This window comes from Chenopodium album, chromosome 3 (genome assembly GCF_948465745.1).
Source record: "Chenopodium album chromosome 3, dcCheAlbu1.1, whole genome shotgun sequence".
Taxonomy (NCBI): domain Eukaryota; kingdom Viridiplantae; phylum Streptophyta; class Magnoliopsida; order Caryophyllales; family Amaranthaceae; genus Chenopodium; species Chenopodium album.
The window spans coordinates 16,302,054-16,316,464 of record NC_137836.1 but is presented as its reverse complement, the minus strand read 5'-3'; the positions used below and the strand labels follow the sequence as shown (position 1 = coordinate 16,316,464).

The 14,411-nt window shown below is 33.3% G+C and overlaps 1 long non-coding RNA gene across 2 annotated transcripts; it reads right to left on the bottom strand.

Annotated features, from left to right (window-relative positions):
* Window positions 1-11,498: 11,498 nt before the first annotated feature.
* On the bottom strand, window positions 11,499-13,547 carry LOC145612118 (uncharacterized). Of its 2 annotated transcripts, XR_014106539.1 has the most exons (4): window positions 13,303-13,547; window positions 12,440-12,615; window positions 11,861-11,959; window positions 11,499-11,747 (listed from the first exon to the last, which is right to left on the bottom strand). It is a non-coding gene; the product is annotated as an uncharacterized LOC145612118 (long non-coding RNA). The 2 variants fall into 2 exon arrangements; XR_014106538.1 differs by lacking the exon at window positions 11,861-11,959 and having other exon boundaries at window positions 13,303-13,544.
* Window positions 13,548-14,411: the final 864 nt, after the last annotated feature.

Here is a 14,411-nt window from a genome sequence, read left to right as displayed (position 1 = left end):
AGTTGTTTATAATTAATGACCATTCTAGCTTTACCTCTTTTTTCTTCTGCATGATTTCTTACCATGAATGCTGGACTATTATGAGGACTTTTTCTATTCCTAATTAGCTTTTTTATTAAGCAATTCCTTTAATTGTTCATCAAACTCCTGAATATCTTGGTAGGTATAAACCATTTGTCTTACTCTAATAATCTTATTAGGATTTGTTAGAGTTATCTTAGCAAATGCTTTATCCTTTTCCCAATGTTCTAAAGGATTTGTTGAATATAATTTTTCGCGTAATTTTTCTTGTTGCTTATTTATCTGATTTATTAATGATGAATCACACTCAGAAATTCTAAGTGCAACCTCTCGTTGTGTAGGATTAACCTTATCACCACGCTGGCTGTGCGTAAATTCCATTGTCTGATGAGTATAAACCTTTGTTATTTTCTATATAGGAACAGAATGACCATTAATAGTAATGATTATTTGATCAATGGTTTGAGTTCATGGAGAATATAATCTTTGAAAATTATTTCCTATTATCATATCATGACTAGGCTGATCTGTTGCCCATAAAATAGGAATAACACATTGAACTCCTCCAACTTCTATTGTCAAATCTTCAATTATTTCGGAATGCATCATGACACTATTATTAGCAATTCTAACTTGCATAGGATTTTTAGCCTTTTTCCACAAGAATTATGGAAATAATGACCTTTTTCCAAAACATGTAGAACAACCACTATCAATATATGCACATAATTTATATTTATTATAATCCTCAATGCATGCATATATCAATTGGTATATAAATGATGTTAGGATTAGTACTAGATATTTCATTATAAGTTTCCATTTGCATATTAACTTCATCCTCATATACTGGTTCACTCACAGTTTTGGTCTTGTATCTAATTACCTTCCTTTTGTCAATAGGATTATTTGGATCTTCATTTAGTTCTAAATTAGAGTATGACCCCATATCTATGCTATGCCTTGCTGATTGTTTTAAGGCTTTCTTACTTTCATATTTTTCATTCAGTTTCTTTAGTAGGACTAATATTTCTTCTTCATCCTCTTCTGGATTTTCATCACCTTGTTTTTTCATTCTTATTATTGTTGAATTTTGTCTACTTAGACTGGGTGTTCTAAGACTCAGATTTCTCTGTATTTTAGGTTTTGTATTCATTCCAATATAAAGTAATCTTGATTCATCAATTAACATCTTACTTGATCTATTACTAACTGCAGGGTTCATAAAGAATTCCTCCCAAGTTTTTTCAATTTCAATTTCATTAGGATTAACTTTTATAGGTGTAATTTTCTTCTTAGGACCTCATCCTTGCTCATATTTCTAAGCATCGACTATTTGTTTCTTAAAAGATGGGTATATAGTGTTTATAACTTATAAACCACCTTCCATCTTAATTATATGAGTTGTGTTCCTTTATGCAATTTCACTCCTTCTATTAATAGCTTGATAGCTAAAAACTTTGACGCAAAGGAATCTTCTAAGTTCACATATATAGCTTACCGTTCCTTGACTTAAGTTACATGTGATACCACTAATTATTTGATCATAAAACTCTTTATGTCTAATATCACAAATAAAACTCAAGCATTTAACATCCTTGCCAAAATATTGCAAATGAGTTATGTACACTTGTACTGCACCAATACAAATATAGCTATAATTTCCATTTTCTTTTTGTTTTTTAATACTTTTCCAGTTTATGATATTGATTTCGGCTGCCTTCTGTTCACAATCTTCGATTACTATGCTTCCTTCCATTTCTTCACATACATATTTAGTTCTAGTTTGAAAGAAAGAAGTTTGAAATATTTTATCTTTAGTAATCTGGGGAAAATTCTAGCTTTCTTTGTTTACTTGATCTAGGTCATTATCTTCAAATGAATACTCAGCTCTTTTTAGTTGACCTATTGTCATTCCTCATTGTCATCTGACCCTGAATTTTCTAACTCTTCTCCTTCCATCATATTATTTATTTCTTCATAATTTTCATCTTCAAACTCATCACTAGCTTCAGGTTCTTCATTATACTCATTTTCCTCTTCTATGATTTCTACTATTCCTTTATTATTACTTAAAGCCAATTCTAAAGCCTCGTCTTCAGGTATTTCTATGTAATCCCAACTTCTTAAGGCTTTCATTAGTTATGATTAGCTTTCTTACATTCATTAGCATAATGTCCTAGTTCTCCACAATACCAACACTTGCATGTTTTCTTTTTCTCAGGACAATATGTTACCTTTCTGAAAAACCTACTTGGTTTTCTATATTTATGTTTATAATACTTCTTCTTATAAGTTTCTCCTCTTGATCGGTCAAAATTATTTTTCTTATAGTTCCTTCTTTTCTTATAGTTTTTTCTTTCACATCCATAGTTATTTGGGAAATCCCAACAAGTAAGAAATTGTCTCTTCATTTGTTGAGTTTCTGCAACCTCTCTACACTTCTTTTCAATCCACTTTCTAAGGAAAGCAATTCTGTTTCCTAGGGCGTCCCTAGCTAAGAATCTCTCTCTCTATTCTTGATATTTTTCACTAATTTCTTCATTAAGAGGACTGGGTAATTTGTCATAGAACATTCCAAGAGTTGTTTCATTTTCACCAATTTTATAATAATATGTTTCAAATTCCATAATGTAATCATCAACATATTTCATATTACAAATGGACAAATTATTTAACTTTCTTTGATATTCCATTCGTTTTTCATTAGGATCGGCTCTAAGACCAATGAATTCTAACTCAATGTATTGACATAACTGTCAGAACATTCTAGTAGGTGATTCACTAGCTCTTAGTGTTGTTTTAATTTCTTCATCTAATCCATCGTACCAGTCTTCTACACAGCCATAACGACTATGTTCGATATAATTTAAGAAATTTTCTGAAATCCATTCAGTATTTAAATTAAGTACACTACTCATACTCTTCTTGCACTGATCTAAAACGTCTTGTCTATCTCTTACACCATCTAATTTAAGTTTATAACTAGTTTGACTTATAGGTTCAAGAGTCACTTCCTCTTGTTTAGGTATATGAGTAGGCATAACCTTGACACTAAACCGGGTAGTCTTCCCTGGTATGTATCTTGGTCGTGTGCAACTTCCTTCTCCTTGTTACCTAGGTCTTTGGATAGCATTGTTTACATTAATATTCTCATTAATAATTTCTTCTCCTATATCATTATTATCCATTACTCTTTTACCTAGTTTGTTTTCAATCTTTTGTTGAACAATTTCTATGGGTAGAAAGTCTAGATCATTTAACTTTATTAATCCCATTTGTTGATATAAATCTTCCTCTAAAGTAACATAATTATTTTCATCTATATCATTATCAGAAGCAATCCCTTTTTTAAAAATTAAGTTCATAATTTCGTTAAGTTCATTAGGGTCTTCTTCTTTATCGAATAGGACTTGTAATTCATTTAGCATTTTCTCCTGAAGATGAGGGCTCATTTTAGTTTCTTTATTCTTTTCTTGGTTACTATTAGGTCTTTTAGGGAGTGATACAGTAAATTTTTATTTTTTATCTAGATTTTGGAAAGGATATTTATATTTATATGGGACGATTTTCTCTTTATTAGGTGATACTTCTTTTCCAAATTGATGCCTAACTTCGTTTGTTAAAGCAAGTTGAACTTGTTTAACTTGTTCGTTTAGGTCGCTTACTTTTTTATTAATATCGGTTGTGGTTATTGATATCTTATTTTCGATATTAATACAACGAGCATGTGTATTATCAACTTCTGATCTTAATTCGTCAATTTGATCTACTATATAATTAAGGACTGGGCCAAAATTACTACTATTTTTAGGAATATGATAATAATGCTTAAAATCAGGTTTCTTACACTCAATAGAGGACCTATTATTCTCCAGTTTTACTTAATTATTAACAACTCAGTTTAACTCTTAATCGAATGGCTCTGATACCAGATCGACGCAGATACTAAATTATTAAGAGAATTTATAAAGATAAGTAAAATAGCTTTGAAGTAAATTAGCTTTGAAGACTATTTATTTAAGGTCTACTACTGAACACTGGATTTATATCACTGGATAGTAATTTTTTATTACTATAACTATTAAAAATATCACTGAAGATTGAAGTTTTTAAATTATTATATTACTAAGAAATAGCTTAATATTACTGGATAACTAATTTGTGCAACTAAGGCTTAAAAATATATCACTGTGGCCTATAGTGGTATTAGTTTGATTCGCAGTTGGACACGTTATATATTTTCTCATACATAACCGTTATGCATTAGAACTTCCTCCAAAGAGAGTAATCTGACCTTGGTAGGAGGTAACCTTTCCATTGGGAACCTGTTTTACCCGGTTAACTTGTTAAAAAAAAAAAAAAAAAAAAAATCCTACTTTTAATGAGCACATCCTCTACCACTGCAATTTTGCTCAAATTCTGCTTAATTGTATCCTAATTCCAGTAACTTAATGGCCAATCATCAATTCTGACCCACATTGCTACATCATCAAAATTAACATCTATAATCGATTGCATAGAGGCCACCGGCTCGAAAGCAATTGTGGCCGCTTGATAAGCTGCCGATTCAATACCAATTAAAGAATCTTTATCACGGGGATCCGAGCAAATAAACACAAAGAACTTACCAACTTTATCTACGAGAACTAGTTTTGTACCCCGTGCGATATGCAGGTTATTATTGAATTTTAATATAAATAATTAATCTATATGTCAAATTTTAAAATATATCATTATTACAAAATTAGTTAGGAAATGATGTGCTTTTGTGACGATTTGGTATCTAGTAGGCATGTAATGATTAATAATAATGTTGGTGGAAATGTTCAATTTAATACATTAAAAAATTAAAAAAAAAATTAGCAGCAAAATAAATTAAATAAAATAAATGTTCAAACTCCGTTGGGTTGACCTGAACTCAAAACTTTGGGCAAGGGTTGAACATTTCTTGACTCTTAACTAAAGTGACCCAATCCGGGATGACTCATGACCCAACCCTAATTGACATGTCTACATAGTAAAATTCTATAAGATTGTGAAGTATATTATTTTAACTGATTAGTATATATTATAAATAGAAATTTTATGCTTTGAACTACTTCCTTCGCTCCAAAAAATACTATGATATAAAAAATAAATTCATATGATAAATTTTAAGAACTATAATCTAATAATTTTTTTGAATAAAATTATAATTCAATATTTACATCTGAAATATTGGTATTTTATCAAAAATAAAACTGTAAACTAACAATTTTATCCTAAAATTCTATCCAAATGAAATTCTAAACTAACTTTTTTATCTTATGAAGTCTATTTAAATCTATCCAACGTGGCGCTATACTTGGCGAAAAGTTGAAACGCCAAATGTCGTTGTCTCGTGACCTGACTAAAAGTTTAGCTTTATATATTAGTTATATGATATGATGAAACCATTTTTTTTATCCAAATGTTTGAAACCCAGTGTTTGATACGCTGCTAGGAAAAGCTTCTTTTATCAATAGATTTCCCAATTGCAATGGATGGGGAATTCGCCATGCATTAAGTCATCGGACTAGATGGGCAATTAGAAGGATCAGTTACTTGGTTACTAAAATTGATTTTTGATTATTTTTTTTTTCTTTGGAATATATTTGGAGACATATAGTAGCTAAGAAATTTGGGGCTTGAAATTAGGGAAAAATGAATTGGGAATTGGGTTTGATTGCAAGATAAGTCATGAAGGTTATGGCATATTCTCTTTAGATTATTTTCAGTTCAGTTCTTAATTTCCTTCTCACATAAAATATTCAGTTCATTTCATTTCAGCTCAGTTTAGTCAATTAGAACAGACCCTTAGGCTAGAATTGAGTTGGGGAAGATGAGGGATAAGATTTTATTAGACCTGGAAAATGGGTCATTCGGGTCGGGTATGGGTCGGGTCATTTCGGGTCGGGTCAAGTTCGGGTCAAAAGGTTATCGGGTCAAGTTCGGGTTGGGTCGGGTCATTTCGGGTTTTGGGTTGATTTCGGGTCGACTGATAATCGGGTCGAGTCGGGTATCGGGTCAACACTTCGGGTTGAGTTCGGGTCAGGTCAAGTTTGGGTCGGGTCAGTTCGGGTTGGGTCAATTTTCGGGTCGGGTCAATTTTCGGGTCAACTTCGGGTGATACATAGGGTTACACATTACAAATTAATACAAAAAATTAAGTCAATTTGATTACGGTTTATTTCTATTTCGGTTTGCTAAGGTCAAGTCTTTAGCTTAAATAGATTCTGGTCATTTCCAGTATAAGATAATTTTGGTTCGGGTGACTTTGGGTTTCGAGGCTATTTGGGTTAATTAATTCAATTTAAAGGTCGGGTCAACTTCGGGTCGGGTCATCTCGGGTCGGGTCGTTTCGGGTTTCGGGTCAAGGTCGGGTCAAATCCACTTCGGGTCGGGTATGGGTCGGGTCGGATTGATTCGGGTTTTGGGTCAATTTCGGGTCACTAGTTTCAGGTCGATTTCGGGTCATGGGTCAGGTCATTCGGGTCGGATCATCGGGTCTGGGTCAAGATTGCCAGGTCTAGATTTTATGGTGATTTTACAGTGGTGTTGGAAGCAAGAAAGGGAAATTGATTGGGGTGGTTGGGCAGCTCTAGTTGCTAGAGAGAGAGAGAGAGAGGCTCTCTTTCTTTAGAGAGAAAACTTTTGGGGGTTGTTAAACGTCGCTCCCATTATACAAGAGAACGCTCGGATTTTTTTTAAGGAATTTCCATTTTTACCCCTAGCATATAAATACTCACGACTCACATATTTCACTCTCTTACCTCACTATCAAACTCTCATTCATTCTCATCTTATCTCTCTAAAAATTAAAAAAAAAATTAATTAATTAAAAAAACCCAAAACACACCACGATCAACAACCACCAACAACCACCAATTGAAGGAGGCGACAAAGGGATGGTTGATCCGCAACGCATTAGGGTGACCTACGCCTGGAGGGGCTTGGGCGGCGGTGGCGAACAGGTAAAGTAAAAATTAAAAAAAAAAATTAAAAATCAGAAATCCAAGTCTTTCGCCCAGAATTTCCGGGAAAACCACGGAGGATCCGCCTGAAATTTCCGGATCCTCCTTGGTTTTTCCGGAAATTTTAGGCGAAAGTTGAGATCCGCTTGAAATTTCCGGAAAAATCGAGGAGGATCCGAAAATTTCTGGCGGATCCTCCAAGGTTTATTTCCGGAAAATCCAGGCGGTAGTCCTGATTTTCGAATTTTTTTATTTATTTTTATTTTTTCGTGAATAATTTTGTTTAAAAAATTATTTGTTATTATGATAATTGTTACAAAAACATGATTAATAATTATTGTTGTTGTTATTATGATTAATAATTATTGTTGTTATTGTTAACTGATTATTTTTATTTTTATTATTGTTGTTTTTGTTATTTTGATTATTGTTCTTATTAGTATTATCAATATTAATAATATTATTATTTCTATTATTATTATTATTATTATTATTATTATTATTATTATTATTATTATTATTATTATTATGTTATTGTTTGTATGATTGTTGTTATTATCGTTATTGTTACTGTTTTTGTGATTATTGTTATTTTTGTCTTTGGTGTTATGATTATTGGTGTTCTTATTATGATTATTGTTATTAATAAAAATATTATTATTATTATTATTATTATTATTATTATTATTATTATTATTATTATTATTATTATTATATTATTAATATTATTATTATCGTCGTCGTCGTCGTCGTCATCATTATCATTATGTTATTGTTATCGTTATTATGTTATTGTTAGTATGATTTTTGTTATTATGATTTTAATTGTTGTTTTTATGATTAGTGTTGTTAGTATGTATTAAGTTATTAGTACATTGCAAAATATGTTGTTTACAATTATTATTTTTTATGGTGATGGTGTTGGTACAAAATTATTTTATTTGAATATTAATATTTGTAGTCCAACTTTAATCTAATAGTGTTTTTTTTTTTGTAATTATTACTAATATTTGATTTTGTACTTTTTTTTTTAATGTAGATCGAAGATTCTGGTGCTCGTCATGCAATATCATGACGTTTGAATGCGTCTGTTAGGAGACATTCATGTCGTTTAGTAATGACCAGGTCACTGCTTCATTATGAGCATCAAAATGGGTCTCCTAGTGGTTGGTCGAGAGACCATCGGTTAGGAGGTAGTCGACCCATGTATTCGCCAGGTGGACTACCTACAACTGACAAGGAGGACGAAGACTCGGCTAGTCATGCTTTTGATCAGGACGAAGAATCGAACCTTCAGGATTATTATATGGTATTAGGGGTCAACATGGGAGATTTGTTGGTAGTCAAGCGAGTCAACCTACCACCAGCTCGACAGAGACAAGGTTAGTGCAATTTTCGATGCCAGGTGGTCCTAAGAATGAGACTATTATCCCTAGTATTGGTGGTCACATGGCATCATATATATGGGTCGCGCGAGAAGGAGCGAAATATTTTGCGGTGTTTGAGTAGGTCAAAGTTGTGTGCTGAATTAGTTAAGTGGCGAGGTTGTATTCCATAGGAGCACCCCGAATTGATTGATGGCAGTTGGTTGTCTCACTTACCCGAGCTTATGTTTAAAAAACTTGATTGGCCGTTGATTTATGCTTTTGTTTAGAGATGACAGGAGATACTAACACATTTCATATGCCATATGGGGAGATCACAATCATGCTGCACGATGTGTACTATATTCTTGGGCTTCGTGTCGATGGTGCTATTGTTACCACTACACCTACCACAAACGTCTTACGGAACGCGTGCTCGGTTACCATGGATGTGGCTGCGGATGAGTTGATTGAGATTTTTGGTACTAAGACGATTTGGCAAGGTAGTGGGATATTGACTGATAAGATTTTTGGTACGACGTTGGAGGCTCAGAAGCCCTTTAGTGTCCATTATACTGTGTACTTGTGGTTAGTGCTTGGAGGTTCACTGTTTTTAGACAAGAGTAGTAACCGGACTCATCCTTCCTTCCTCCATGAGCTAGTTGCTGAAGATTCTCCTATTAATGAGTATTGTTGGGGTATAACTACTCTAGCTTACTTGTTTTGGGAATTGGGTACGACATCACGAAAAGATGTTGATTCGATCGCTGGTTGTCTCACGCTTCTGCAACGTGGATTTACGAGTACTTTCCGTGCTTTCGGCTTCAGTAAGGTACCTTGACGAAAGAACTTAATATCCCTCGTGCGTCTGCTTGGGATGTTGGAGCGGGATGTCCTAACAAGGACGTGGAGCACCTGCTATCTTTTCATATTAGACTGGATGCGCTGACTGACCTTGAGGTTAAGTGGCTCCCGTACGGAGTTGATCCTGCACAACACGTTCCAACCACCTTAATTATTGGCTACATCTAGTACCGTAACATCATTGAGTCGTACATGCCTGATCGAGTGGTTCGACAACTTGGATTCGTGCAAGATATTCTAAGGAGCATTAACAGGCCAGAGAAGGACAAGAGGCAGACCAACTTGAAGATGTACCGGATAGACTTTCCAACTGAGATGACATCTAATTTGTGGAGACAGTTCGTCCCTGGTTCATCTTTCAGTGTAGTTTTAGGTGCCCTCACCAGACTTAGTTATGAAGCTCCTACAGTTGCAACTGGATATATGCAGTGGCTGTACAAATTTTCTCACCCTCGTGTATCTCCTAGTTTAGAAGTTACAAGTAATCTACTTGAGAGAACCAACACGGATTATGTAAGTTTTTGTGTTTTATTATACTATTATTTCGACTACTAGTAATTGCTATTTATATAATATGTTGTTGTCTTATTTGCAGTGGATAGGTCGGTCCATGGAGATTCACCAAAGAGCACTGGACGAGTATCCTCACATGTCGCGTGAAGTAAGGGCAATGACTGAGCAACTTGTATTTGATTGGAAGTCGAAGATGGGGTTGTAGATTACTCTTTATTCGTAGTAGTGGTTGCATTTTTAATACTTGTCTGAACTATTTTATATTTCTTTTTATTCGGTGTGTAATGTAAGAACTGGACACTTTTATATTTTGTTTTGTTGCATGTAATGTAAGAACTTAAATACTTAATTAGTTTTATAACTTTATGAGCGCGGGGAAATTAGGTCGTTGACTAACCTCCTCACGGCCAAAAAAAATTTATTATAATCCTAAACTAACCTCTAAACAAGTCTAATGGTAAGTTCGGTGTCGAACCACAAGGAACGGTAATGTTAGATTGTTCTCGATTTAATGCTTAAGCTACGCCGAAGTCGATTTATGGATAGTGGACACTACAACTACACTAACACACATATAAAGAACAAAATATTATAAAGTCTACTAGGGGTAAAGATCAACTTTGAACAATTAACAAGTTAATGAGAATTCATTTGAAAATCAATCATGCAAAGAAAGAATTAAAATGGGAATTAACTACACTCAAGAGCAATCTCTCAAATTCCTTGCCTAGATCCCTCATTGACTAGGTGCATAGAAGAAATTTACCCAATATACAATCAAATATAACAACTCTAATTCACAATCCCTTTTTAAACTAGAACTAATATGCAATTAAGTTTGCTATCATGGGAGATCAATCCAATCTAAAACAAACAACATGCCATCATCAATTCAATAAATTTAATCACACAATTATCATCAAATTTATCTTAAATAACTCAATTAACCATTACAAAGCTTCACTCAACACCTAGTAGAAGGAAACCTACTCAAACATGATTAACAAAGCAATTAAAGAAAGCATAAAGAGAAAAGAGAGTAAGAATGCTCATTGATATAAGATGGAGATCTTCAAATCATCAAATTCCCTATCCAAAATCCAAGAAAACCATTGTGTTTCTCACTTTCTCTCTCTTAAATTTGAGAGTTTCTCTCTCTAAAAACCTAAAACTAATCTAAAAACTATTGAAGAAATGAATTCCCCTCTCACTAGTAGAAAAAGTGATATTTGTAACCGGCGAAATTGACTTTTTGTAACTGGCATTGTTGGTTGCGAATGCTACCGTTACAACTAGTGAAAATTATTCGTAACTGGCTAATGTTAGTTACAAATAATTTACTATTCGTAACTGGCTTAACCCAACGCCAGTTACAAAAAGTCTATTTTCCAAGTTAGAAAGCATACTATTCGTAACTGGCATTAAGTTACGCCGGTTACAATTAGAATATTATTAGTAACTGGAAAATCTTAACGCCGGTTACGAATATATTTTTTTAAAAAAAAAGAAAATATTATTAGTAACTAGCATTAGATTATGCCAGTTACTAATAAATAAATAAATTTTTTTTATAAATATTTGATTCGAATACAAGAATGGTAATATATCTTACAATGACGACCCATCGTGAAATGGGTTATAACCTGTTACAATTCAACCAACAAAACACGTACTCCGAATACTTCCATATAACTTAAATTCACCCACAACATACAATACAAACACTCCAAATAGTTCCATACAACTTGAATAAAAAATAATCATTGATTTGTAATTTAGAAATGTAATAACAATAACCAATAGGCTAAATAAAAGTTGATATATAGAAAGTGTTATATTGTTTTATTAAGCTAAATGCGATTAATCATAACATCGATTAATAAGATAACTAGTCTTTTAACAAAAAATTAAGCCTAAAAAACTTAGCCCATTGTTCTCGAATCTCATTCAATTCTACATCGTTGTAGGCTACAAGTCTTGCCAAATACTCCTGCAAATATATTAAAAAAAATACGTGTCTATAATACTTTATAAAAATAAAACATCAACCAAACTTGTATAAAGCATTTTAGCTTGCAAAAAAGAGGTAAATTCATCACTAACCTCTTTTAAATTTCTCTTGCAATCGATATGGAAAGATACTATCTCATACATATATCTCATTACATAAGAAGCACATTCGGTACCACCACATTGTTAGTGCTACGCAACAACCAAAAATAGAATTATAGCTTATTTTTTAAGGGAATCAGGATGGAGGAAGCATCATATGAATGCTAAACGCATAACTTTCTGATGTTTGATAAGCCAAGATAAGACATTAAACTAGTAAGCATAACTCCTTTAAACAATGACAAAATAATATTGTTACCGGCTCTAGTGTTGGTATGCTAGCATTAGCTTCACCCATATTAGCCCATGAAATTTCACCACCTTTAATGATTATTTCTAGTTTTGCCCCAAAGAAAGCAGGATCCCACACAACAAGATCAGCCAACTTCCCAACCAACAGGGAATAATAATTCAATGTAAAAAAACTAGAATACTCCATGTATCCTTTCTTGCGTATTATGCATATGAGAGCCAAGTAAATTGTGAAAAATAAATAAATTTGGGAAATTAATATTCAAGAAGAGTTATAAATGATGCAAAATTTATGCCAAGCTGGTATAAGCAACATACCTCAACTGATCCAACATACTTATTAGAAAACCCATTAGCTATGGCAAGATTAATGATGTATTTTAATTTGCTATGTAACGTTTAATTTTGAAATTATCATTGTCAGTTTCACTTGGCGGCAGTAGCCCTCTCTGTAATTTCATCTTGTGTGCAGTTTGCCAAGTCCTACATATAACCTGTATAAATGAATATAATTGAGACTAGAAAGTCCAACTACTTGATATACTAGTATATTAATCTAAAAGAACAACTTCTTGCCAGCATTGACTTTCCTAGACTAGTACGGGGATAGCTTTTTAAAAGGGTCATGGAATTACGGATAAAGAAATATAATGCATGAATCATTAATATCTTTATTGATGAGAACAGAAACGAAGATCGACACAGCTACTTAGTAATTTCACCTTTTTATGTGAAATTTAGTGCTTCTTTTATACCCAAAACAGAACGATTCATATGGAAGTAATATATATTCATTTCACACAACAAAGTGCAACTCATATTCTTACCCCTAAGACAAGGGATCAACTCTCTATTGGAATCAACCGGACATCCAATTCCTTCCCCACCCGCTCCCCAATACAGCTAATAGAAAGGCTGGACATTCGTAATTTCGCCACCCTCTCAACAATAGAACGACATAAATGAAATATTATAAGCAATCGAACCCAAACAACCAATGATTGACTACCAGAATCGAAATATTAAAAGAATTTTGCCAAACTTAGGGTTCATAATTCGAATCAAGGCGCACACCTATAATATTAAAAATACATTACATTCACAAAATCACATATTCACAAATGAATGAACTCACAATTTCAATTAACAATTGAAAAAAATAGATTAATTAAAAACTAAACCTGGAGACTAGAGTTTTGCTTTGTCGAAGAGAGAGAACTCAGAGAAGGCTAAAGGCAAGCAGGCGAACACCGATCGGCCGTCGGCGGGACGCGGCCAACGTCGATCTGAGAGCAGCGCCGGTCCTTGAATGGGAGTGAGGGGAGAGGAAGTCAGTAAGAAGTTAGGGTTCTTCAATGTTTTCGTTTTGTAAAATTGGGAATTGGGGGTATTCGGGATAAGTAAAAACCAAAAAAAAAAAAAAAGTAAATAAAGGTGTGTAGGCAAAAGAAGCGCAGACTAGTAGGCAAGTACCAACTATTTTTTTATTTCATTTTCCTAAAAAAAAAACAAAAAAAAAAAAACAACTAATTTTTTTGTTTAAAATTTAAAAAAAAATACAAGTGAAGCGTGAGTAGTGGGCGCTAATATTAGTAACCGACCTTAATAAAGCCCCTTACAATTAATAAGGTCTATAAAGTTTGACATATTATTAGTAACTGACATTTTTTATGCCCCTTACTAAAAGTTGGTCATCCTATCATTGACCTACTATTTGTAACTGACCTTGGTTATGCTAGTTACTAATACTAGTTTATTTGTAACCCGCATTATTTATGTCAGTTACTAATACTCTTTTTGTAACTAACATAATTTATGTCAGTTACTAGTAGGGCGTTACAAATAGCACTTTTTCTACTATTGTCTCTAAAATGAGCAAAAAAAATCTATTTATACCCCTTACTAAATTGCCTAGGAAGCTCCGCAAAAAGTCGAGCAACGCGTAGAGGTGCGGGCGCTCCAATTTCGTGCACGAGCGCTCCTAGTTGCAGCAAAATATGGCAGAATCGTTCCAGAAAGTTTGGAGCGGGCGCTCCTCATAGGGTGCGCGCCTACTCCTATCGGGCTAGGCAAACCGCTGACCTTCAAATTAGCATAACTCCCACGTTTTACATCGGAATTGGGCATATGACCTGTCGTTAGAAAGCTCTTGAGACAAGCTTTCATCTCCAATTAGAATCGCCCCAAAATGTTTTGTAGAAAAAAAGATATAGACGTTTGAAGTATGATCTTTGCAAAAAATCAAGTGCACATTTCTTCATTACTTGTTCTTTTATGTTTTATATTTCTT